This window comes from Ambystoma mexicanum, chromosome 11 (assembly GCF_040938575.1).
Source record: "Ambystoma mexicanum isolate Mex_15411 chromosome 11, UKY_AmexF1_1, whole genome shotgun sequence".
NCBI classification, from domain to species: domain Eukaryota; kingdom Metazoa; phylum Chordata; class Amphibia; order Caudata; family Ambystomatidae; genus Ambystoma; species Ambystoma mexicanum.
Window position 1 is genome coordinate 1,020,132,050 of NC_090934.1, and position 27,712 is coordinate 1,020,159,761.

Consider the following 27,712-nt stretch of genomic DNA (forward strand, 5'->3'; position numbering starts at 1 on the left):
TGTTGTAATGGCATGCAGGGACCAAATAGATCCGTTTTCCCCAACCTCAGCAGTTTCACAATAATTCAGGAAATACAGATGCAGAGCAGACTCCTAGAACTGCCACCATTTTTGACAGCAACCCATCTCAGAATTATTTTTCCAAAGACTACACATCAGATGACATCTAATTTCACTAGGACAGCCCAAAGCAGGGGCTGGAACCCACCCATATTCCTGTCAATCAAAAAGGATCCTACGTAACAATGAAAGTAGGGGATAGGCTGCAAACCTTTCTAGTATATACTAGTTCACAGAAATGCTCCATTGATCACTCATCAGTTCCAGACATGCCCTGGTCAGGGCAACAGAACGTTTCTGTAGGGGTTTGCAGGCACGCCTGTAATAAGTCTGATCTCCCAACCTGTACCTATTTCCTTGGGACCATTCACTGCTGCATGTCACTTTCTGTTAACAACTAACTGTGAAGAGGACTTGTTCGGACTATTTATTGCTCTCCCAATGGTGCATATTTGACCATTTCACCCCAGTCTATTTCTACTTCACAAATGTTGACATTGCCATTACCCAATTAATTCCAACATGTACCCACACATCTATGGGCCCTTAGCGATAACGATGTTGGCATTCTCAATGTTGAACCTGTGCGGATCCTGATGAAACCCAAGGCATACATTTGTTTTCAAAAATTGATAGAGTTTGCAAATTAAAATGGTATTGATTAGCAAACAGACCTATTATATTAGCAAAGTTGTATTCATATTGTTAATGTTTCCAGACGTTATTTGTAACGTATACATGAAATGAACAACAAAAACAGCATTTTTGTGTACAGCTGAAATAAGACATCAGTGAGAACAGTTAGGAATTGCAAATTCATTAAAATTCAGCTAGAGATCAGGTAATTTAGTTTACCTATTCAACCTAAGAATATGCACTCAACCCACAGCAACAAATTACAACAAATTTAAATGTGATATCTGTAAAATGGTGCATCTCAATACAAACCCGCTTTACGGTTGGCACACTGCTGCTACCCAGAGGTTAGCTATGCACAGTGAAACTTTTATTTGATATTTATTGCAAAGTAAATGATAAACACAAGTTTCAATCATCCCTTGCAAATGGCACTCGCCCTTCATAAAATCTAGTCGAGTATACAAGTGGCCGAAAAGACTTTGCGAACCATGGATGAGTGTCTGTAAAATGTAAAGGGTTAGCTGCATGAATGGACACAAAAAGATATGATAAGAACAGTTTGGCCGCTGTCTCTTGCAGGTGCTAATATATAATGCAATCATAATTATAAAGCACATTGGGCTCGGGACGCTCACTACAGTGTATGTTAGTGCAGTAGATCTGTAGATGTAGCAACTGGATGGAACTATGATCACTACTTTGTGTCAACATCTAGCTAGCTGTGTATTTATTGAGTAAGAGGAAAGAGCAGGAGACTACGCAGAGTGGATGGCGTAGCAAGCAGAGAACTGGAAAAACTAGGTGAAATATTGTAGTTTGTGGTCATCTCGCTTTCAGGGTAGCTGGTATAAAGCAAAAGGGTGATACAATAGAAAGTCAATGAGTATGGGATCAGCACCAATTGCACAGATGTATTCAACCAGCAAGTTACAGAACTAGGTTTGCCATCAAAAGCATTTCATTGTGTGATCATGTACATTTTTCAAAGTGTTCACTTGTCAATATGATGCATTTTCTTCAACAAAATATGAGATTTAGATACACTAACCTAATATTTACTGTAATGCATGGAGACAATGCAGTGTTTTTACAGTGTCAATACTGTAACAACTTACATTTTAGGAATAGAATTGCAGGACTGTCTTTTAAAAAAAAAAAGTTAACAAATACTGGTCTTGGCCAGACAGGACATAGTTAGCTTAATACAAGTATCATTGCAACTATCATCCAGATTACTTCTGCTTTGCAATTATTTGAAAAAGAAAAAATTAATTGTCTACCACTCCCACACAGACCTTTGGCACGAAGGAGATAATTACTGCTGCACTTTCTCTCCATTAGCACTTGAAATGAACAGTGAAACGAGCACCTATGTGGGCAAGAGGACTGCAGAGCTAGCTGTGCTTTCAATGAACATGGCAACTTAAATAGCAAGCTTTGCTACACAAGTGTCAATTTGATTAGCAAACCTACAAAATTGCATAGCACATTTCTATGCAACACTGCTTATTTTATGCCTTGGAAACCAAATGTCATGTTACCTTTCATACCCCAATACAAGGCTTCAGTGGAAGGAGAAGCAGCACTGAAAAGATATCATACATCAAGGTGTCAGAAGTAATTTCTGGTAGTCCTTTTAACTGTCCCATTCTCTCTGTATACAAGATATGTGACAATGTCCTGCCTTACTATTTTGTAATTGACCTACGAGTGATTAATAAAATTGTTTCCCCTCAATTTCCCATTGTTCCTGACATCACTACCATTCTAACCATGATCCCTGCCCAGGCTACTCATTTCTCTGCAATTGATTTGAAGAATGCATTTTTTCAGTATACCCATACACCATGATAGCAGATACTTGTTCGTCTTTACTCTTGGGGGCCGATCATTCACCTTCACTAGGATACTACAAGGGTACACTGAAAGCCCCAGCATTTACAGTAGGGCTCTGAAGGAACAACTGGATCCACTAGAATTGCCTTCGTCTTGCACATTAATACAGTACATCGATGACCTTCTTATTGCGGCAGACTCCAAGGATTCCTTTCAAGAGGGAACTATATTGTTGTTAAGCCATTTAGCGGACCACGGCCATGAAGCATCATTGAAGAAGTTCCAATATTTTCAACAGGAGGTTGCCTGCTTATGTTACCTCCTGTCAAAGAAGGGTATACGTCTTGCCCCTGAAAGAATAAAGACTATCTCTAACATGGCGGTACCAAACACACACATCGAATTCAGGACTTTATCGGTATGGCATCTTACTGCAGGCAGTGGATTCCCAATTTTTCCCCTCCTCATTAAACCCTTGTTACCACCAACTAGGAAGGATATTGTCTTACCAATGCCTTGGGATAATGTTTGTCAGGAGGCTTCCGCTACCCTTAACCTTGGCCTATGCTCTGCCCCAGTTATGGGAACATCGAACAACGCCAAGGAATTTGTGTTGTTTGTGCATGAAAAAGATGGCTGTGCTTTGGCGGTATTAACTTAGGAACATGGGGGAAAGAATAGACGATTCAGATATTTTACCTCCATGTTGCATGTGCTTTGCCAAAATGTCTCAAGGTAGTGGCTGCCACTGCTGCCTCAGTAAAACAGAGCGAAGGCATGGTTTTGTGTCACTCCTTAACCATGATGGTGCCTCACTCAGTAGATATACTATTAAACAGAACGCAAACTCAACATCTCACATCTGCTCGTCTTACTAGATACAAGCTCATTTTGCTAGCACCACACATCAAAATTAAGAGATGCAATTCCCTAAATCAAGCTGAACTGTTACCTCCTACAGAGGAGGATAGTTTTCAGGACACCAATCATGATTGCATCTTTGTCACCAAGCAAGAACCAAAAGGAAGAATTGATTTAATTGACACACCCTTGCCATCCCTGGATGCAGACATATATTGTGACGGTTGTTTTAAACTTCCAGACAGCACTTCTAGTGCTCCCTATGCAATCACCACACTAAATACAGTGGTTGAAACTAGAAGAATTCCCTACAATTCCACCTAAGCAGCAGAGATAATTGCCTTAACTTGAGCTTGTGAGATATTCCAAGGGCTCCAACTAAATATTTATACAGATAGTCAGTACGCCTTTGGGGTAGCGCACAACTTTGGGAAACTGTGGGCCAAGAGATGATTTTTAACATCCAACAGTACTAAGATTCAGCATGGGCCCTTGATAGTACAGCTCTTGTCAGCACTAGCCTTACCCAAACAGTTGTCAATAATGAAATGTGCAGCCCACCAGAAAGTTGTCGACAGAGTTGGAAAGGGTAACGCATTGGAATACAGAATAGACAGACTTACAATCTAGAATGTATGTATTGGGTCCTGCCAGATGGGCCCCTGAGATTGGGATGATGTGGGAAAAGATTGGGAGTGTAAAAAGATCCAAGCAGAGGCCACAGCAGGAGAAATTGAAGAATGGGGTTTGGGGCACGCCAGACTAAATATGAAGGTAGTTGGGTTGATCACACTAAACAGAGATGGATGTTACCAAACGCTTATGTACAAGCTGTAGTTACTATGGCTCATGGTCCAGCACACATTGGTGCCAACGGGATTTGTAAACATTTAGATCCAGTATGGAGGAAGGCCAACATACCCAAAGTAGCCGAAGGTCTGGTTCAAAACTGTATAGTCTGTTTGCAGAACAACATTGGGAAAGAGACATCAGTACCTAGGGGCAGTTTTGGCCCACCTTCCATGCCCTTTGAGGTGATACATTTTGATTACACTGAGATGGAGCAATGTCAAAATGTTAAATATGTCTTAGTGGTGGTTTGGGCGTTTAGCAAATGGGTTGAAGCTTTTCCTGTGAAAGACAATACAGCCATCTACACTGTAAAAGTCATGTTAAAAGCATACTTTCCCCACTTTGGATTACCAAGGGTGATCTGGTCCGATAATGGGCCCCATTTCACGGCTTCAGTTATACAGCACATATGTGAAGGGTTCTAGATAAGGAAGAAATTCCATGCAGCTAATTACCCACAATCGGCTGGTTTGGTAGAAAGACATAACAGTATATTGGAAAACAAACTAACATAAATGTGTGCACAGAGAAAACTGAAATGGCCCAACGCTCCTCCGTTGGCCTTAATGTCCATGAGAATCACAGCTCAGGCAAGAACAGGCCTTTCGGCTTACGAGACTGTGATGGGGAGACCTGCCAATGTTTGGAATGTACCCCGGCTGAAGAAATTGAATATCCATTATTGGTTGATTATTGTAAACAGTTGACTCAAAGCTTGCCTTTAATTCACCAACAGGTTTGTGAAGCACTCCCGGATGAATACGCGGGTCTGGGTCGTGGTCACACCGAACGACCTGGAGACTACATTAAAACTTCCAGCTAAAATCCATCCTTGAACCTCACTGGAAGGGACCATACCAGGTGTTGCTGGCCACTCAAACAACTATGCGAGTGGAAGGGAAGAAACACTGGATACACGCAGCACATCTGAAACGAGTACCCTTGCCTTTGCCCTATGACAAGTGGGTAGAGGAGGGAGTAGGTGATATGCGAGACAGAATACGTCCCTCAGTACGTACCTTTCAGTGACAGAAAATATACCGGTCCTGATTTTGAACAGCCACACTTCTCAATTCCTCCAGGCGAGACACACTGTTCGAAGATCCTTCTGTACCTGGATTGTCCCGGTACAATTTGCAACCCAGGAAATAGATAGCGAAAAACTTCCTAAAAAAGGTAGGAAAGTAGGACTCTCTGGGATTCACCCACAAGAAACCAACTGTGTTCCCTCCAGACTCCCCAAAGACGCCTCGTGGCAGGGCGGGGCAGGGAACAGAAGACTTCAATCAAAACAGGACATGTGGTCAGGTGCCACCACCAGATGAACGCTTTTAGCCTGTATCAGTGAGGCTTCTTAAGGGACACCGAGAGACTATGCCCCTTTTTGGACTATGCAGACGTGAGGATAGGGAAGATTTTACCATGGGAATGGTCAGGTCAAGACGACGGTAGTCAACCAGAGAAAAATATGTAATAATTGGTCTTGTTTCAAGGATTATGGGGGCAAGGGAAGCCACCTTTTTTGTTAAAGGGGAGCTTGACTCAAAAAAGGCGTTTTAACATAATAAGGAAGGAAAGAAGAGTCAACAGCTACCCCAGGTCAACTGTGTAGAGGAGGTGGGTTTAGAAGAGGCATACTACTAAATCTAACCGTAGTATTTGAAATCAACACGATACACCTATTCTACTATCCCTCACTCAACCAACTGTGATGCAATAACAGTTTTGTTCACTTGTTTTTACTCTCTATTGTAAGCCAAATGAGGCTCATATGTGACACTTTCAAGTCTATTTTTGTTGTTTTTTCTTTTTGTAAACGTACTATTCTTTGATTTGTGTCTGAATCTACGAATAAACTGAACCTGTTTTATAAACTTCTATAGCTATTTGTGACCCTTAATGGCTAGTATTCAAAAACTAGTTCCCTGTATCTTCTAAACCCACCTCCTCTACACAGATGACCTGGGGTAGCTGTTGACTCTGCTTTCCTTCCTTATAATTGGTCTTGTGGCATGTGTCGTAATCATATTAATGACTGCTTTTTGGGTCATTGAGAGCTCACATCCACTGCAACTACTATTGCCCATGTCCAGCTCATCTACTATGTCTCCTTTCTATGTGCATACACACACCCTTCAGCCCCTTGATCTAGAACACCAAGAGGGCTATCTTAACACATTTCTAAGGATATTGAATGACACGCATGCAGTAATCAACAAAAGCAATTGTTGGGTGTGTTCTCATCTTCCAAAACATGGAGAGAAGGGGTTAGAATGATATATACATCCACTTCCCTTGTCCAATGCTTACTATGCACCCTTTAGGGCCTTGTTTTTTGGAAAATGGAATGCCAGTGTCACAGGTAACTTCAATGGGACAAATATTAATGATTTTGATCAACAGGTGTCATTACATTTGGGATGCATGGTGTTAGCTAATAAAACTGTAAAGAACACTGCGTCTATCAAACACGCAAAAAGGGTATTTCAGGCCAATCGCTGATATCTTTCCGAATGGCCCCAGTAGGGAATAAAGAAGCAATTCCTCCAGCATATACTTGTAATAATAATCCTGCTGCGGTACTGTTATGCCTAACTAAGGAAGGATCAAGGTACATGGGTACATATGATTCATGCGTGAATACCACTGTCTTAATAAACCAAACAGGCCCTTATATCTTGGGGGGGTCCATTTATTTTGTTTTTCGGAAGACAAGAGTACCCATGGTTACCCAAAGATTGGAAAGGAATGTGCTATTTAGGAATACTGTTATTTAACTTCTTCCTCAGAAATTTTTAAACACCGCCCCAGACGAGATTTAGACGATGATACTACTGGACAGATATTAAGGGATGTTGTCAGGATCGGCAGGTGGAGACTTTGGAAGGGTTGGAGGCAGTGACCTTTTCAGGGTAACGCTCTAGTCCTCATTCAAGATGGCAGCACGCACTATATCTTCCGGCTCCGCCCCTCCAGCCAGTGCGTTGTGTCTGTTTACCTCTCGTTACTGCGCTCCGCTTTTCTGAATCCTTCTCTCGTGATTTCAATTCTGTCATTCTATAGTATCGTTGCTATCAGACCTTTCTAACCTCTACGGCTACTCGCTGTATTTTCCCTGACACTCTACTTCGGTTCGCCTGTTTGTTTTCCTCTTTCCGCTAGCTTAGACTCCATATCTCTATTCACGGCGCCTGCCGTTCTGCATTGCTTTCTCTCATTGTTCTACGCGCGAGCTGCTCTCGCGACTTCCATTTCTCCTTCCTACCTTCACGGCGCCTGCCGTTCCGCACTGCTTACTTTCTTCGTTCTGCACGCGAACTGCTCTCGCGACTTCATTTCTCCTTCCTACCTTCACGGCGCCTGCCGTTCTGCACTGCTTACTTTCTTCGTTCTGCACGCGAACTGCTCTCGCGACTTCATTTCTCCTTCCTACCTTCACGGCGCCTGCCGTTCCGCACTGCTTACTTTCTTCGTTCTGCACGCGAACTGCTCTCGCGACTTCATTTCTCCTTGCTACCTTCACGGCGCCTGCCGTTCCGCACTGCTTACTTTCTTCGTTCTGCACGCGAACTGCTCTCGCGACTTTCATTTCTCCTTCCTACCTTCACGGCGCCTGCCGTTCCGCACTGCTTACTTTCTTCGTTCTGCACGCGAACTGCTCTCGTGACTCCCATTTCTGCTCCGTACATTCGCGGAGCTTGCCTATTCTGCATAGCTGATTTCTTTTTACATACGAGTTTACTTTGTGTTTGTGTACTTTCATTGTGATACTCAGCATAGGCTCACGGCGCCTGTCCGTTCCTACTTATTTCTGTTTATGATTCCATCTGTATAGGTTTTCAGTTTCCATAGCTATTCCCTTGTTGGCTCTAGTGCTATCTCTCTGTATTTTTGGTACTTCCTCCTTTTTTTTTTATTAGGTTCCATCCTCTTATTTCTTTTGCCCTTCTCATCCCGTTGGATCATCTCAGGACTTTGGTCTTTGTAAACTCAACTTTCCCCACATCTGCAAAGCACCAGAACCAGGGTTTTTTCTGCCTTCCGGCTTTTTCCCTGGGGCGAGGCTAGCCCTCCTGGAGGTCCCCTTGAGCAGGTTCTCATCTCTGTCACGGTGGCCTCTGAAGGGGCCAGACCTTATTTACACGAAAGAAAAGGACGGAGACTAAAGGAAAGTCCGCCCAAAGAAAGAAAGAAGGACAAGAAGAAGCCTGAAACAGCAGTTAAGGAACGTACTTCCGAGTATTCAGGTGAGGAGAAGGGGGAACTGGAACCGGAACCTGACAGCATACAACGCCCTACTCACACGATGGCTTCCTTGGAGCAATACCAAGAACTGGTAGCTGCGATGCAGAATCTAACAGCGGAGGTGCAAGCCCTGAGAATGGAGAATGTTGCACTCCGACAACAGGTCGTTTTACGCCGGGATGACTATGGAGACCTGCCAACTATGCCACTCTCTTTCGGAAAGTACGATGGGTATCCTGGTGGTCTAAAGGACTTTCTTGATGCCTGTAAGGTGTACTTTGCCTTCAGGCCCCATGCATATGATACGGCCAGATCAAGGGTCGGGTTCATCATCGCTAACCTCTCTGGAAACGCATTATCTTGGGTAACGCCGTTCGTTACAAGCAATGACCCGTCCTTAAATGATTACGACCGTTTTTTGGAGCCGTTTAAGGAAAGGTTTTTACAGACCGGAAGTACTCTATTCCGCTTTGGAAGCCATTCTGGACGTTCGCCAAGGAAACACGGATTTGCAAACTTACATCTCCCGTTTCCAGAGACTAGCAGCCAAGACGGACTGGCCAGATTCGGCCCAACAGACCATTTTCAGACGAGGCCTTCATGATGAAATTAAGGATGAGCTGGCTAGAGTAGCCCGACCTGCTTCTTTCAGGGATCTGATAACTCTGTCTCTCCAGATTGAATTTCGTCTACAGGAAAGGCGACAAGAAAGAAGACGACCTAGAGGAACCTCTCAGGCATTAAGTTTCCCTTCCCCTTCTCCTCTCACAAGACCCTCAACCATAGCAGAAGAACCCATGCAGATTGGAGCCACCCGGGGCCCCCTGACTCCAGAAGAAAGAAAGAGAAGACGGAACTCCGGGTTATGCATGTACTGTGGTTCCTCCAAACACGTACTGAGAGACTGCCCGGATGTACCCCCTCGACGGAAGGAAAACTTCTGCCCCCGACCTGCTGCAAGGGAAGTGTCGGGGGTATTGACGAGCACCCTTGCATCAACACAAGAACCTTAAACAACCCGGAAGAGAACAGTCTGATGGTGTTCAAGGTTAAACTTTGGTTGTCTGGTTCTGCCCCCACTGAGGTATTAGCTATGTTGGACTGTGGAGCAGCGGGAAATTTCATGGACCTAAGATGGGCAACCGAAACACCAGGTAGCTACCAGACTCAAGTCTGCTCCCATACCAGTTGAGGGTGTAGACGGCAGATCTTTATCATCTGGACCCATTACCTCTGAAACATTCCCGCTCAAGATGATGATGGGCCACCATGAAGAGATTCTGGTATTTGACCAGATCAGAGCAGCTCATTTTCCCTTGATAATAGGGATTCCGTGGTTAAGAAAACATAACCCACACATCAACTGGACAGATAATAAGGTGAACTTTGACTCACAGTTCTGTAAGACCCACTGTATGGAACTTTCCATTGCCGGAACCACAGATGTCGGAGCTGAAACAGGAAGACCAATCCACAATCCAGTGATCGTTTCTTCTATCCCTCTACAATATCAGGCATTTGCCGAGGTATTCATGGATGCTATACCCAAGAAGCTGCCCCCGCATAGAGCTGAGGACTGCAGCATCGACTTGATACCAGAAGCCGTGGTTCCTTTCGGACGTATGTATCCCTTATCGCTCCCTGAACGGACTGCCCTTCGAAACTATCTGGATGATAATCTTCAGAACGGACTTATTCAAGAATCAAGGTCCTCCTGTGGGGCCTCTTTTTTCTTTATCCCCAAGAAGGATTCCAAAGAGCTACGTCTGTGTATAGATTATCGTGGCTTGAATAAGGTTACCATCCGTGACAGATATCCCATGCCATTGATTCGGGACATATTAGAAGCGGTACAAGGAGCCGTCTACTTCACGAAGCTTGACCTAAGAGGTGCCTATCACCTGCTGCGTATAAGAAAGGGGGACGAGTGGAAGACTGCATTCCGCACCCCCTTTGGCTTATATGAATACCGGGTGATGCCATTTGGCCTGGTAAACGCCCCAGCCGTATTCCAAAGGTATATGGATAAGGTGTTTTCCGACATGTTGTTCATAACGGTGGTGGTATACCTAGATGACATCTTAATCTTTTCCAAAAACCCTTGCAGAGCATAGAAGATTTGTCATACAGGTGTTGCAGCGTCTTCAGTCCCACTAGCTACTGATCAAACCGGAAAAGTGTCAATTTGAGGTTACGTCAGTGTCCTACTTAGGATTTATCCTGTCTAAGCAAGGGATAGAGATGGATCCGATCAAGATAAGGGCAATCAGAGACTGGAAAGAACCTACTAATGTAAAGGAGCTACAGAGTTTCCTGGGTTTAGCAAACTTTTATCGAAGATTCATACCCAATTTCTCAAACACCGTGCTTCCTCTAACTTCCTTGTTAAAGAAGGGCGTAAGGTTCATCTTTTGTGAAGAGCCCAGAAGAGCGTTTATCGCCCTTAAGGAATGCTTTTCTAGGGCACCCATACTGGTCCAACCGGATCAGTCTAAACCATACATTCTGGAAACCGATGCTTCTTTGGGTGCGGTCGGGGCAATCCTACCACAGAAACTAGAAGATGGTGTAGAACATCCTGTGGCCTACTATTCCAAGACCTTGACTACAAGTGAGCGCAATTATTCTGTAATAGAAAGGGAACTTTTAGCAATCAAGTTAGCATGCCAAGAGTGGCGTCATTTATTGCAAGGAGCCGCCCACAGCTTTGACATCAGAACAGACCATCGTAACCTTCGGGTCCTACAACAGATGGAATGCACTAACGCACGCCACGCCCGATGGGCTTATTTTTTCTTGCAGTATGACTTTAATATCACCTATATTCCCGGCACAGAGAATATGAAGGCTGATGCTTTGTCTCGCAGTCTAGGGGAATGCTCAGGTACCTACATGGGACATGAATTGGTCTTCCCAGGACGCAGGATAATTGCATCCTCTCTTTCTTTTCTTCAAGATCTAATACCTGAGTATCAAACAGGCTCTGAACTCCCTTCCTCGGTCGTTCTTGGTAAGGACGGGTTGTATTATCAGGGTGAAGCACTGTTCATTCCCACCAAGAGACTCCAGACTCTTGTCCTCTCTTGGTGCCACGACACCCCACTAACAGGTCATCCAGGAGTCAGAAAGACTTACAACCTGCTACGCAGGGGCTTTTGGTGGCCAGCTCTTCGGAATGATGTGGATCGGTATGTATCTACGTGTTCGGTTTGTGCCTCCAACAAACTTCGAACTGGAAACCCGCTAGGGTTATTGCAGCAACCCTCCTTGCCTGAACGCCCCTGGGAACATATTTCCACAGATTTTATTGTGGATCTTCCCCCATCCGAAAACATGACTGTGATCATGGTGACTGTCGATTCTTTCAGTAAGTTGGCTCACTTCTCCGCCTTCAAACACATTCCTTCAGCCTCTGAGACAGCGGCAGTATTCCTCCGAGATATAGTGCGCCTACATGGGTTACCTCGGACAGTGATTTCAGATAGAGGACCTCAATTCACTTCTAAGTTTTGGGCTTCTCTTTGCCAGACTGTGGGGATTCACAGGGCTCTCTCTTCGGGTTATCACCCTCAGAGTAATGGACAGACCGAGAGATTGAACGCCAGTCTGGAACAGTACCTGAGGTGTTTTTGTAGCCCGCAGCAGGGGAATTGGTTTCGCTTCCTTCCGCAAGCAGAGTTTGCCTACAATAATGCTCTGCATACTATCATCCAGATGAGTCCTTTTTTTTGTACTTATGGGTACAATCCCCAACATTTGCCCTGGCTCAGCGCCCCTTCCACCAAGATTCCGGCTGTGGCTGAGGTTCTGAAGGACTTACAAGAAGTTCATGAGCTAGCTCAGAAAGCACACCTGAGCAGTCAACAAGCACAAATGAGATGGGCAGACAAGGGCAGAAGCCTCAATCCTACATGGCAGGTTGGACAATTGGTCTGGTTGTCTACCCGTTTCTTGCCTAGGTGGGTACATTCCGGCAAATTCTCCTCACGGTTCCTCGGGCCGTTCCCCATAGTACAACGGATTAACCCGGTGGCCTTTAAGCTTAGACTCCCTGATTACCTCAAGAGGGTACATCCGGTTTTCCATGTCTCCTTACTCAAGGAATACAAGGAAGATCCTTTCCAAAGACCAGTCCACAGGGTACGTGCTCAAGTGAACCCAACACCAGAAGAATACGAAGTGGCCTACTTGGTTGATTCTCGGTACCGCAGGGGTAGGTTACAATACCTGGTACATTGGAAGGGTTACCCGTTGGAAGAGAGGTCTTGGGAACCGGTGAGCCATATTCATGCCCCCAGACTGATAAGGAGATTTCACCACTTTCACCTGGGCAAGCCTGGGGGACCCCCGATGAGAAGGGGGTATACTGTCAGGATCGGCAGGTGGAGACTTTGGAAGGGTTGGAGGCAGTGACCTTTTCAGGGTAACGTTCTAGTCCTCATTCAAGATGGCAGCACGCACTATATCTTCCAGCTCCGCCTCTCCAGCCAGTGCGTTGTATCGGTTTACCTCTCGTTACTGCGCTCTGCTTTTCTGAATCCTTCTCTCGTGATTTCAATTCTGTCATTCTATAGTATCGTTGCTATCAGTCCTTTCTAACCTCTACGGCTACTCGCTGTATTTTCCCTGCTACTCTACTTCGGTTCGCCTGTTTGTTTTCCTCTTTCCGCTAGCTTAGACTCCATATCTCTATTCAGGGCGCCCGCCGTTCTGCATTGCTTTCTCTCATTGTTCTACGCGCGAGCTGCTCTCGCGACTTCCATTTCTCCTTCCTACCTTCACGGCGCCTGCCGTTCCGCACTGCTTACTTTCTTCGTTCTGCACGCGAACTGCTCTCGCGACTTTCATTTCTCCTTCCTACCTTCATGGCGCCTGCCGTTCCGCACTGCTTACTTTCTTCTTTCTGCACGCGAACTGCTCTCGCGACTTCCATTTCTCCTTCCTACCTTCACGGCGCCTGCCGTTCCGCACTGCTTACTTTCTTCGTTCTGCACGCATACTGCTTTTGCGACTTCATTTCTCCTTCCTACCTTCACAGCGCCTGCCGTTCCGCACTGCTTACTTTCTTCGTTCTGCACGCGAACTGCTCTCGCGACTTTCATTTCTCCTTCCTACCTTCACGGCGCCTGCCGTTCCGCACTGCTTACTTTCTTCGTTCTGCACGCGAACTGCTCTCGCGACTCCCATTTCTGCTCCGTACATTCGCGGAGCTTGCCTATTCTGCATAGCTGATTTCTTTTTACATACGAGTTTACTTTGTGTTTGTGTACTTTCATTGTGATACTCAGCATAGGCTCACGGCGCCTGTCCATTCCTACTTATTTCTGTTTATGATTCCATCTGTATAGGTTTTCAGTTTCCATAGCTATTCCCTTGTTGGCTCTAGTGCTATCTCTCTGTATTTTTGGTACTTCCTCCTTTTTTTTTTTATTAGGTTCCATCCTCTTATTTCTTTTGCCCTTCTCATCCCGTTGAATCATCTCAGGACTTTGGTCTTTGGAAACTCAACTTTCCCCACATCTGCAAAGCACCAGAACCAGGGTTTTTTCTGCCTTCCGGCTTTTTCCCTGGGGCGAGGCTGGCCCTCCTGGAGGTCCCCTTGAGCAGGTTCTCATCTCTGTCACGGTGGCCTCTGAAGGGGCCAGACCTTATTTACACGAAAGAAAAGGACGGAGACTAAAGGAAAGTCCACCCAAAGAAAGAAAGAAGGACAAGAAGAAGCCTGAAACAGCACTTAAGGAATGTACTTCCGAGTATTCAGGTGAGGAGAAGGGGGAACTGGAACCGGAACCTGACAGATGTTGCAAAGGTGATAGTGGCCTATTGGGGCCCAGCTATAAACTCACATTAGGAGATTAGCACAAGTGTTAGAAAGAACTATTAATGTGACAACCAATATACTGTCCAATATGACTTTGGAACAGAGAGCAATTAGGTTAGTAGCACTACAGAATAGGATGGTACTAGACACAATGCTGGCTGAACGGGAGGAATTTGCAAAATGGTGGGGTCCTCATGTTGAGTTTACATACCCGACACCTCCCCCACTGTTTTTCAGGCCACCAAAAGATTGCACACCTGGGGGTCCGAAATTCATGCAGATGAAGGCAGTTGGGACATTGGGACCTGGGCTTGGAATTTGCTTACAGTATGGGGTTGGAAAATATTTTCTGCACTCTTGATGCTTGCAGATGTCTTTTTGGGTTTCTGTTTCTGTATACAATGCTTAGCTGCTCTGTGCGCGGCGATATGTCATTGTTGTTCCAGGACTCTAGGGCCCTCATTACGTGTCCTCGTTAGGTAGTTGCCGACCCGTAATGATTTACTGCTGCTTGACTTGCCAGAATCACCCAGGCATTACAGCCCCGGCGGTCCGGTAAGTCAGGCGCCGGTACAATGTTGATCCCCATTCCGTGGGACCACAGAAGAACCGGCACCGTTAATAACGGTGCCGGTGCTTCTGTGAAAGTCTGCTGGGGGGCGTCGTTCCGGCCACCAGGTCTGACCCTGGCGGGCTGAATAGCACCCGCCCACATACTCGTTTGCCAGTCCGGAAACAACGGTGCCAGTGTTTCCGGACTGGCAAACTTGTCATGAAGGCCTAAAACATGCACAACCTAAACCCCTGCCCCGGGTAAATGTATCTAATGCTCTTATTGTGCAGAATGCGGAAATACAGAAATTCATGGCAATTGATGTACAGGGTACTAGGATGCTTCCATTATTGTAATTTAAGAATTGGGTCAATCCATGTGTTAATAACCCTCATACAACATGTATAAAACGGAAATTATACCATTTAGTTTGCCATTTAGTAGAACCCATTGGATATAAATGCAACTTGAAGCACGCTATGCCCTTTAAAGATGGCGGTTTTTATGTTTGACTTAATTTAACTCTAGGGTCATCACATGAGGTGAACACGAGTGGAGTGACTAATGGATTGTGTATATATTAGAGCAAGCGAGCAAAGTAAACCGTTTTATAACAACCTAAAGAAGCCCTTGTAATGATCGGAACGCATGGCGTTTTTACCCAATTGGGCGAGTGATTTTATCTTTGCCTGGTTTGTCGATATTGAGCAGGTATTGCCGATCTTTTGGGTTGTTTATGTATATGCACTGATTAAAAGTAGTAAATACCTTTCTACGCTTTTTTAAAATCTTAGTGTTGTGTGGAGGAATGAGTTATTTCCATGCTCAGAGATTGTGTCTTTCACATTTTGAGGTGATAGCCCACCTTGCCCTTGAGCACCAGCTGTGTTGTGTAATGAGGTAAAGCATATACACATACATACACATTTGCACTAGCTCAAGGCATAGTTATGGTCAAGACAAAGTCATTTGTGGCATTTCGGAAAAATACTTTTCTCAATAACTTTCCAACGCCTGTATGGAAAAATCTGACAATATTCTACAGTAATATTTCGAGGCAGGTGCCTGTGCATGCAAACTTCCATAATTGTACATCAACAGCTTCATAATTAAAAAAGGTTTACTTTGATTGCATTTTGAATAGCTTTTAAAATGGGATTTTCCAATAGGGAAAAACAATTTGGGCCAAATATCTCAGAATTGGCAGCTTCGATTTTTACAATTTTTTGCAGGTGCCTAGATTTCATCTGGAATTGGTGCACTGAAAAAAATGCCAATTTGAGATATTTACGTTTGTAATGTATCTCTATATGAGGCATTCATATGAGTTTTACTGTTCGTACATTACATTACACAATGAAGATTACCCAGGCTTTTACAGCACAGGGAATCTTGATTCTATTAAAGACACGCAGGCGAGCATTATGCTCAACTCCTTTTATTGCTTACTCTCCAGCAGTCTTTCAAATTTAAAACTTTTTTTAAAAGAAATTTTAATACAAAAATTATCAGGGACTACCAAACCCCATAAGTCCCCAGGGTTATGTAGTTTTGTCCAACTTTCCAGACACCAACACAGACCCACCTTCCCTCATGAGTGACAACCTGACTAGGTCCCTTCCTCTTTCTTTTGATGATTCGAAACTATCACCAATCGGATAGACACACAAGGGCTCACAAAGTCCTCCTCGTGAGCAACGGCTCAGCATCTCGTGAAACTCCAACACAACCATGTGGACCAAGGAAGAGACAACATTTTAAGGGACGGGAATACGCATCTTTCATCACCATCATAAACACAGTATATATACATTGTTAAAACATAACATTCAATAGAGGGGCACTAATACTGCACTTAGTCTTGCTTTTCAACTCTTTTTGGGTGGTGGAGGGGCAGGGTGTATCACCCCGACAATGGAAGAAGCCATGGTTGTGCTGCTTCTAAAGCTAGGTAAGGATGTCACTATGCGGTTCGTACTGGCCAATTGCCCTTATTAATCTAGACACAAAGATCTAGACCACGGTTCTGGCGTCACGCCTGTATAAGCTCCTCACCAAACTGATTGATCCCGGCCAGTAAGGATTTATTAGGCATAGGCAGATCTCGGATAACATTCGGCGGGTCTGTCATCTGATTGAAAAAGTAAATAAATCTAGAACCGCTGCACTATACTAGCGCTGGATGATGAGAAGGCCTTCAACAGGGTTGAATGGTGATTCCTCTTCCATACCATGGAGGTTATGGGATTCGGTTCTTATTTACTTTCAATGGTAAAAGCTAACTACCGAACTCTCTTCTTGCACCTGGCAATCAACAGGCAACTTTCCCAGAGGATTGCAGTCTCACGAGGAACGAAGCAGGGTTGCCCGCTCTCCCCGCTCTTATGCGCCATCCACCTGGAGCCGCTCTTGGCCAGCATTAGGGCCTCTTGGATATTAGGTGGCATTCCCTTTTCGCGGTGAGGAGCATAGAGTTGTAGTATTTGCGGATGACACTCTCCTCTTGATCACAGAACCAGAAACCTAGTTTCTATGGATCTCCAGGGACTTCTTCTCTTTGGGGAAGTGGCAGGGTTAAAAAATAAATGCCCACAAGTCAGAGTTATTAAATGTGACCGCCCCCTCCGAAAAGGTTCAGGAATTGAAGGGTATAGTACCCTATAAATGGGCAGAAACCGGCAATAGATATTTGGGGGTCCAGACTACTGGTTCTCTGGGTGCTCTTTACCGTGGTCACTATCCACCTTTAGCAGAAAAGCTGCAGTCTGCTAGCGGAATGGGTGCCCTTATCAATATCCTGGATGGGGAGGATAAATGCCCTTAAAATTGTGATTTTGCCAAAAATCCTGTACTATTTCACAGCCCTACCAGTGGGGTTCCCCAAGGTTTCTTCAGGACCATTCAAAAACATGTGGGGTCATTTATTTGGAACCGCAAGAAAACCAGTGTAGCTATGAAAATGCTAATGTCTCCCAGAAGCAAGAGAGGACTGTGAGCACCAAACTTCCACCTCCATTTCCTTGTGGCTCAAATCAGAGTGAGCCAGGATTGTTTCAGGGACGATTGCGGGAAGGTCTGGTGTCGAATGGACAAAGCAGTGGTGGGCTTGCCGCTGGACGATGTGTTGTGGCGACCCACGGGAGGATAGACCTGCAAACATGTACTGTAGCAGGATAGGGACCCTAGTGGGGGACTCATGTTGTGAGCTGGTGCAGATGGTGAACTTGACCACCTTCCCCTCCCCGCAGATGTCGCCTTTTAGGAATCCCCAGTTCACACTGGGTATGGAAAGGGGTGCTTTCAATGGGTGGAGGTGGTAGGGTGCCGCAAACTACGTGGCATGTTCTCGGGTCAGGACATTAAATCCTTTGCACAGTGCAAGCAGGACTTTGGACTATGATGGGCAGAGGTATCTCTGCTCCAACTGAGGCACTGGCTTATGAACCCAATGGTCAGATCAGTGGCCACCAGGGATCTCATGCCCACAGGGACAGGCATTTGATAGGGGCGTTATACGGGAGGATAGCAGAAAGGGCAAGGAGCCAGGCATGACACTATATGGAGCAGTCGGAAAATGCAATGGGGCAGCCGCTGGAGGGGGAACTTTGGACTCAGTTGTGGGAAGATACCCCCCAGCTCACCCAGGCCATCCAGATTCAAGAGATGTGGGTTAAGATAATGGTGCAATGGCATCTCACCCCAGAAAAACTACAAAAATTCTAACCAAATGCATCAGCGCTCTGCTGGAGGGGATGTGGGGAACTGGGATTGTGGAAGCATGTCTGGTGGGAATGCACAGTCATACAGCCTTATTGCAACATGACCTGTGCAGCAATGAATAGCATTTTTGGGAGTCAGATGGCAGACAGCACAAGGATGCACACATTTAAATGTCCTTTGTGCATGGTTCACCAGCTTTTGGCCGCAAGTGAAGCGAATGAGCATCCCATCAGTTGCACCAAACACGTTTTGAAAATCGTGCCACAATGATTTATCCCTACTGATCACTTCTTTACACTGTACGTTCATTTCAGAGAGTGTGGTTCAAGGTGTCAGAGGGGAATTAGGAATGGGAAAGGACCCACGAGAAGGAAAGGGTGAATGGGGGTTTTACTGTTTCTGCAGTCATTAACGCCAGATTTGCTCATGAGCAGGTATTATGTTAAATACAATAGCTCCAGAGCAGATACTGTGACTGGAATTGTTGGCCCCAGAGTACGTACTGTGCAGAGCAGGTATTGTGTCTGTAGTTATAAGCCCCAGGGCAGGTATTCTGTCATAAGTAACAGATTAGCAGGCACGGTTTCTGGAATCGGTATCCCAGATCCCGTACTGTGTCTGTAATTATTTTCCCCAAGGCAGGTATTGATGTAGTTGATGAGCAGGCACGACTTACTGTATCGGAAGTCATTAGCTCCAGAGCAGGTATTGTATCTGCACTCATTCGCTCCAGCCAGAGGATGCGATAGAACTTTATCGGAGTGTTGTTTCTGTGTCTGCGGCCATTATACCTAAAACAGACACATGTGCCTGCAGTTATTATCCACAGATGGGTCACTAGCCCCAGAGAAAGTAACGGATCTGCAGCCGTTAGTCCTGGGGAATCATTACTTTCAGATTAGGCACTGGAGACAGTACTTGTCTGCAATCATTAGCCGGCGCATGTATTATATATATATATATATATAGTCACGTACACCACAGCAGGGTCTGTATATTAGCTGCACAGCAGTTACTGCGTCTGCGAGCATTCCAAGCATGAACTGTACCATAAATGAGCTTCGGAGCAGCTATACTGTGTCTACAATACAAACAACAACAGGCTGCCATGTGTAATGTCAAAACCAGATGTTTAGAAAGTCACGTACTTGCAATGTTTAATTTCAACATGTGATAAGTACAATACAACGCATTACAGCTTCAACCTGCATTTCCAGAGGTTGCAAAAGGCTCCTCTTACCAATATAACAACAAAGGGGTAAGAACGTCCAAATTAATGGATGCTAAAAGAAATGCATATAAAATTCACTACAAGAGCTGGATCGCATACACTCACCTAAGGCTACCTGGAATCAGGACATGAGCGTTTCCTAAAGGGAAGCTATATTACTTTCATTATCAATGACACATTTAAAGTCCCGATGCCATTGTGAATTGGTTTAAAAGTTTGCCGACACTTTCTGAAATGCCTTTAATGCGTCATGACGTTTTCCACGTTTTTCTGTTAAATTGTCGTGACGTTTCACGTACGACATTTACGTACTTACGGGGAGAATCACGGAGGAAGAAGTTCTCCATTCGCGGAAGTGTTTCGGAGCGCCAGGTATAAATAGGTGCCGGTGAGTTTGTTCTGCCTGTTTTGATTTTGGTTTCAGCAGCAGCGGATCTTTGTGTGTCTTCTTGGTTGGTAAGTATTATCATGGCTCTCAACCATTTGTATCGCAAAGGCGGGTGAAAACACCCGATTTTATTTTTGGCGGGTGAGAGGCCCATTGAAATGAATGGGCGGGCTGTACGCTTGGCGGTTGAATCGGCTGTTTACAAGGCGGGCGACACCCGCCAAAAGCGTGTGAGTTGAGAGCTATGGTATTATCCCCGGCTCGGCGGCTCCCCTCTAAACAGAAGTGATTTATGGGCGTGACATGCACGCGGGGGAATTTCAGGGCAGATGTTGTTTTCCAAATTCGGCTAACAGCAGCAATTCGGTTAATGCGCAACACGGCTTTCACTTTTAAAACCGCGATGAACTCATCCAGTTAGAAATTAAGCCTCATGTCGATTCAATTTTTACCACAGCTGCATGGTTGCTTCTTTTTCTGCACTGCTGCATAGCCTTCCGCGGGCTTCGAAGCCTCTGGGGCTGCCGAGCCCTCCTGCCCTGGGGCCGATATATGTGCCGCCACCGGAGCGGGGGATGAGTGCGGCAGCAGCCCGGGGCTGAGGGGTGGGCTACTGCGGCTGCAGCATGAAGCTACCTTGGCATGATTTCTGTAACTTACCTGCCTTTACGAGTTGAGGGGTTCTGATTTGAACATTGCAGGGAGATGTGCCTAACTTTACCACTCACTGCTGCCAGGCACTGCATTAAGCTGTACCAGCCAGAGTCTGTACCCCATGATGTCTTTCTTGAGTTCCCCCTGCCTCCGGGCATTTCTTCGGCTGTCTGTATAGGACAGCGTTCCTTCATTTTCCCACTGACTAGGTGCCTGCATGTTAAGGTATACTGTAGGCTGAGGTCAGTCTGTGGGGTTGTGATCCATGATGGGGAGAAAATACTTTATTTTTTTGCCTCACTTAACTGTGCATGGCGCGCCACTGCCGCCCCCCCCCCCATGCACATGCTCAGTCAGTGCAATGTGATGGGGGTGTGTGGCTACGAAACAGGAAATAACGTCATCCTGGATGTGCGCTTTCCTGCATTTGCATCGTGCATCCAGGCTGCTTTGCAGCTTCCTGCTGGTGCTGCCAGCTTCTCGGTTCCTCCCCACACATCATAGTTGGAAGGGGTACCGTGAAGCATGTGTTTTAGTCCTTTCCCGGTCCCTTTGCTTCCGTCTACCCCTGTGTGCCCGTGAATGAATAGGAGGCGAGCAGGGTGGCTGGATCACTGCAATGCTGGTCCCCCCTCAGCTTGGGGCCCACGGGGAAGTAGGCGAGCAGGGACGGAAGCACTCAATGATATCTGGCTCCCCTACGGCAGTTTGCTGGGCTCCAATCTGCTCTGGCAGAGCTGGATATCATACAACACCGGCCCCCCTGCTTTAGCTGCTCCTCAGCCTTGTCACCCCTCTTCCTTGGGACGGCTCTGGCCGGGTCCATTCCGGCATACGATGTTTGGCCAGATCTTGGGACCCGGCCTGCCTCAGCCATGACACAGCTTTACCAAGTCCCTAGTTTCACAGAGGGAAGCTGGGGGGTTGGTGACCTAATCTTCATGGTGCTCCTTTCCCCAGCAGTCAGTCACTTTTTTTTTTTTTCTGTCCTGAAAGGGTCACCACAGGAATCAATGGGCCATGAACATCATTCTAGCGAGGGGGGGGGGGGGCGGTTACCTGTTAAAAGCAGGCATTCTACACGCTGGGCACATTATTGTTCAAATGTGCATTTTACACGTTCATAGGAGTCATTTCCAAATTCTAAAATGCTGCTGAAACTTGGGTTCACTAGTTTTTCTTTGAGGTGTTTTTTTAAATTTGTTTTACATTTTTGGTTGGAGGACCACACTTGTAATTTGTGTGCCGTTGCTTTGTGTTTTATCACTGGTTATATTTATAAAGTTGTGTTTATGACACTGGTTAATCACAAATAAATGCTTTCGTTTTGCGGACAGCAGTTATGAAAAAAATAAACTGGGTTCATGGGTGCCAACTTTTGGTTTTTCACTACAGAGGCAGAAATACCCCCAACCATTGCCCAGCCCACCCCTTGGCCAAACACATTTTATAGCACTTCCTTTTTTATAACTAATTGCAAAAAGAAGTTTTGCATTTTTTTTTATGATTTTAGTTAAATTCAACCTTAAGCGCATTAAAAGAAACAACAATATATATCAATACGCATAATTAATTATATTTTGCATATATGTCTCAACAGCGGTCTATCAACCTGCTGAGCTACCCCTGTAGCCATCTACTATAGAGCCAGTCTATGCATCCCTATATGTACTAAAATCACTGCATTACCAACAGTACTTTGGGTGTACCGCTGTCATAGAAGTGATGTAGAAAATGTTTTGTCGGACAGATCTAATTTGACAACCTCAACTCTATCCCCACATCTTGTGTCCTTGTTACGGTCATGACTGTTTGGGCAGTGAAGTGACACTTGATCAGTCTTTAAAAACAATGGAATTGGACCATCCCTACAACAGTTTGGTTGCTACGTCAGCCCCTGCTACTAATCGACAACGTAATTATAGCTCACACGCTGCTCTGTTAAACTGAAGCTGCAAGTGCTCTTATATAACTATATCAACTGATTGGTGAATTTGTAGGTTGGTGCCAACTTGTAAATGGTACATGTTTTTGTGCTATTTATTTCTGTTGGGGGTCCGGTAGTGTTTTCTTGGGTGTGGTGCATGGTCGAACTAATTGCTAGCTGATCATAGTGATATTGGGTAAAGTGATTGGCAGTCTGCCATGCAGGTAGGCCGTTAACAGATTCTGTTTAGGTTACTTAAGGTGTGTATTTCGGTGCAGTGATTTGTAATTGTGGGAGTTTATTAGGTGTGATGCCATGTTAGCTAGGATGTGAGTACTGAAATGAGGGAGTTTACAGGTTGGTTTGTGACATTAGGTGGGGGGGGGGATTTGTAGTTTTTGTACCAAATAGTCTAACTTAGTTTTGAGTGCTCTAGCAAAGAAGGAAAGTGACGGCTGCAAATTCCCTTCAGGTTTTCCAGTACACTATACAGAAGTCTAACTAGACTAACCCTATAGTAATACCACCCATCTTACACACACACAAGGGATCAAAACCCTTTTCCTAACTCCTCATGAAGTTGTCTGCAATAATCGTTCACAATTCCAAACCCATCCTAAAGATGTCACAGGGTCATCCTGGAGTAATACAAGATCGTCACTGGAAGTAATCGGAATTCATCCTCGAGTAGTTTCTGGGTAACTCTAGAGACCTGCCATTTTAATATTTTGGCCTATACACATACTCCAGAATGGTTTCGGATGATTTCCCTGAACTAGCCATGGATGACTCTAGGATGGAGTCACAGGTTGATACCAGGAAAATCTTCCTTTTTGACTTGGACATGGCTAGTTCAGGGAGATCATCCGCATCCATCCTGAAGTATGTGTATAGGCCGAAATATTTAAATGGGAGGTCTCTAGATTTATCACAGAAACTACTCCAGTATGAGTTCTGATTACTTCCAATGATGATCTAGTATTCCTCCAGGAGGACCTTGTAACGGCTTTAAGATGGGTTTGGAATTGTGAACGACTTATTGCAGACAACTTCAGGAGGAGCTATTTCATGTATACTGGTTGTATTTAAATAAATAAATACACAAGTCTCACTCCTTGTTCAGATTGTGAAGTTCTAGCTCAATATATTTTTATTGTTTGTTGTTGGGGGGGGGGGTTTATTTTTTTTGCTTTGAGGTCCCGGACTAGGCCACAGATTAGCTGTGAAAACCACACCTGGATGCACATTGCACAGGGCCTGTATAAACCTTCAGCACTTCTACTCAACCAATTGCATATAGAAAAAATAAATCCCTGCCTGCGTGACTGGGTCAAGTGTTTCACTGGATTTTCTTGCTGGGACACATGTGTTTAGGTTGACACCGATTCTTGGAGCGATGCGGCTGCAGTGAAAACAAAGCTACATGGCTCTTCCTGAGATTTAAGATTGGACAAGCAGGGGTTAAAACCAGCTAGGCATCGGCTAGTTGTAACACTGGGAAACAGGAAGAGAGTACACAGTACACTTTAAATGCCACTCCCACATGAGGCGTAACTTCAGTACTGCCCCAAACTGGACATGAGAAAGGAACCACCTCAAAAATAGGTTTGAAATCCCAGATTACCTTTTAAAATTGCCCCACAGCAACATACAGTAGTTCTAAGGCATTCTTATCGTTGGCAAGTCCTACTACAGATCTCAGGATTTTATTTATTTATAATGCGTGCCAGACCCGGGGGGTATTAGGGCACAGAAAGCATAAAGAGGGTTGTTCAGCTTCGGTTACATTGCTATAAAAGCATATGTAATTTAGAGTTCAATTACATTAACAATCCATTAGAATACAATGCTGTATGGTATCATACAATTTAAACATATTATGGCAGGAAACATGATGGAAAATCTATATACAGTAAGTACATGTAAGCAGAATATGGTAAGGAGTCAGGTGTTGTGTTCCTTAATCCAGTGGATGAGGTTGGATCTAAAGTGTAGGTAGGGTAAGTCTTCCCTTGGGATAGGTGGGAGTGAGTTCCAGTTTTGGGCGGCTTTGACCAGGAAGCTGCTTCCACCCGTCTTTATACGTTTAAATGTGGGCACTAGGAGAAGGTTGGCGGTAGCTGTTCTCAAGGGGCGGTTGGAGGATTGTCTAGAGAATCTGGTAGTGATTTATTGTGGGGCGGCCTGGTGTAGGCATTTGTGTGTCAGGGAAGCTGTTTGAGGAAAATGTTGTCTTTTATGGAGAGCCAGTTGTTGGATCTTCTAAAGTCAGATATGTGGGCTTTCTTGAGAATATTTAGGGCTGCTCTCAGGGCATTATTTTGTAAGATCTGGATCTTATTGGTGATGTATTTGTTACTCCCTACATATAAGGTGTTACAATAATCCAGTTTGGATAATACAAGGGCTCTTGCTAAGGTAATGCAGTTATTAGGTGAAAGGAAGGGCTTAGCTGCTCTGATTAGCTTGCAGGTATAAGCGGTAGCGGAAGCCATGGAGTTTACTTGTTTTTTAAAGGTAAGAGTAGAATCTAAAAGGAATCCAAGAGTTTTGATTTCCTTGGCTACTGTGATGTTATTGTCTATTATGACACTTAAGTAGAAGTGGCCTAGTTTTGTTGAGGTTAGCCGTGGTACCAACAATGAGGAGTTCCGTTTGTCATCATTCAGGCATAGACCGCGCCTGGATGATGAGGTACACTCATTCACAAAGGCCAAAACCTTGTTGTAATCTCCCGTCAGCGGGATGAGGATCTGTGTATCACCCGCATAGTGTAGGTGATAAAGGGGCTTTGTAAAGATGTTGTACAGTGTAGGCGAGACGCAAGAGCCCTGGGGCACACCACAGGTAGTAGGAGGCATCGGGTCGGCAGCTGCCGAGGATGAGAAAACCCGCATAGTTCGTGGAGCAAGGATTGAATCCATCCTATGGCTTCTTGTGAGAAGTGAGTGGCAGAATCTAAGTGGTAGCAGTCTTGTGGTCGACCAGTTCGAATGCCGCTGAGAGGTCAAGTAACGGTAGTAGTGCTGTTTTACCATTGTCTCTCAGGATGTTTATTTGTGCTTTAAGGTCGATCAGCGTAGTTTCCGTTCCATGTTGAGGTCTAAAGCCTGACTGGTGTACAGAGGAGCAGTGATTTTATTGGGAGTAGAAATATGGAGGAGAGATTTCTTTTTTTTTTTATTGTTAATATTCACCATGAGGGTCGTCATCTTGTTAGGTGTGGTACTATGGATGCTAGTGCACCTGTTTTTGTCCTTAATGCAGGTGTTTGGATGGGCGTTTATGTTTCTTTGAGTATAGTGAACAGTTTTGTATTTGAGTTACTTTGGGTGATGCACAGGTTGTAGGATTCTTGTTTGGCAAGGATTATTTCTTTTTTGTACATTGAGGCTAGTTTAATGAGGTTATTTTTGTTCGTATTTGGGTTTCTCTATTCTAATGGCTTTTAGGTGAGGAGAGAACCATGTATTCACATGTTTTTTCTGTTTGCACTTTTTAATTTTCAAAGGTGCTATTGTGTCGAGAGCAGATTCAACCAAGGTGAATGGGTCTGTGAGGGCAGGAAGAGAGTTCAAAGTAGGAAGAATCAATGGAATGAGTTTGTTGGCTGTAATGTTCTTTTTAATTCTAGTGGGAATGGCAGGAGCTGTGCTGTCAGCATGTCAGGGAGCTGTGGCTTCTAAGGAGAAGGCGATCAGATGGTGGTCGGACCAGGGCAAAGTTATTAATGAGGTGCTGGGTGTATGTTTTGTGAGAGGGGGTTTTGGTGATAGGCTGAGGGCCTCTTGGGTTTCTAGAGGTGTTGAGAGGGGATGTAGGGATTTGGCTGGACGTTCGTACATTTTGGGGAGTCTAGCACAAAGTTTCTGGCTTCTGTAGGAGAGATTACACGGTCTTGTGATCCAGGTCGTTTTGGATGGTCGGTTTGTTAAAGGGGGTTGCATACAGTGATGAGGGCAGCATATGTGGCATGATAAAGTTTACTGTATTAAATGGGTATAGGATGGTCCTCAATAGGACAGTGTAGATTGCAGGCATGTACATGGGGTGGCTAGCTACTGGTAGGTGTGGCATGTAAAGTTGGTTAAAGTGTGTTCACGAGGGTCAGGGTGGACAAAGGGGTAGCTAGATTCAGGATGAGCGCTAATGACAAGATTTAGGGTAAGCACAGATGACTAGAGACAATGCTTGCACAATGGTCACAGGAATCGCCAGGCTAGGCTCAGAATAAGCGTAGTAGCTAAGTACAGAGCAAGCACAGGCAACTAAGATCAACAAAGGCACAGATGACTAGGTGCTGGTACAATGGTCGCAGAATCGTAGGGCTAGGACGCAATGTGGCTGCATTAAAAAATGTTTGCAATTGTTGGATTAAACAGAGCATATAAGGCGCACAGTGTTGTATAGATTTAGGGAGTAGGCATTGGGTGGTCAGCAGAGTTGGATGCCGGCAATGTTAGAAAGATTGGACCCAAGTGGCTGTACTTGAATAAATGTAGGTTGCATATGCAAGGTAAAGTAGAGACGGCGAGTGGGGAAGTTTACTTGTAGGATTTCGTTTGGCTGGACTCCGAGTGCGGGTGACGGCGACCAAGTAGTTCCAAAAGCAGTCGTGTCAGGCAGGGGAAGTTTAGCGGGGAGCGCTACTTCAAAGATACACGGTTTAAAATGGTGCACATGACGTGATCAGGGAACCAGGAGCATATGAATTATCATATGAATGTGGGACAGATCTTAACGTGTATGGTGCCACTGCTTCTGGGGACTTTGCTTTCCTAGATAAGATGATCGAGCCAATTTGTGTTCCTGCAATTGAAAAAGTACAATACAAAAAATATTGACGTACCAATATTTCCACACTACACTTTACCAGTCAGCGCACACTTGTAATATTTTACCCTTTCTATTCCCTAACTAGAATA

At 45.0% G+C, this 27,712-nt stretch overlaps 1 protein-coding gene across 2 annotated transcripts in view; it reads right to left on the reverse strand.

Annotated features, from left to right (window-relative positions):
- The window catches only part of INTS14 (integrator complex subunit 14), a 385,834-nt gene extending 365,802 nt beyond the window's left edge, over nucleotides 1-20,032 (reverse strand). Inside the window, exon 1 of one of the 2 annotated variants that reach the window (XM_069624242.1) lies at nucleotides 19,924-20,032. The gene's annotated coding sequence lies outside the window, so the exon portion shown is untranslated. Of the gene's footprint in view, nucleotides 1-19,263; nucleotides 19,285-19,923 lie in introns of those variants that run through there. The other variant, XM_069624243.1, reaches the window with a different exon arrangement.
- Nucleotides 20,033-27,712: the final 7,680 nt, after the last annotated feature.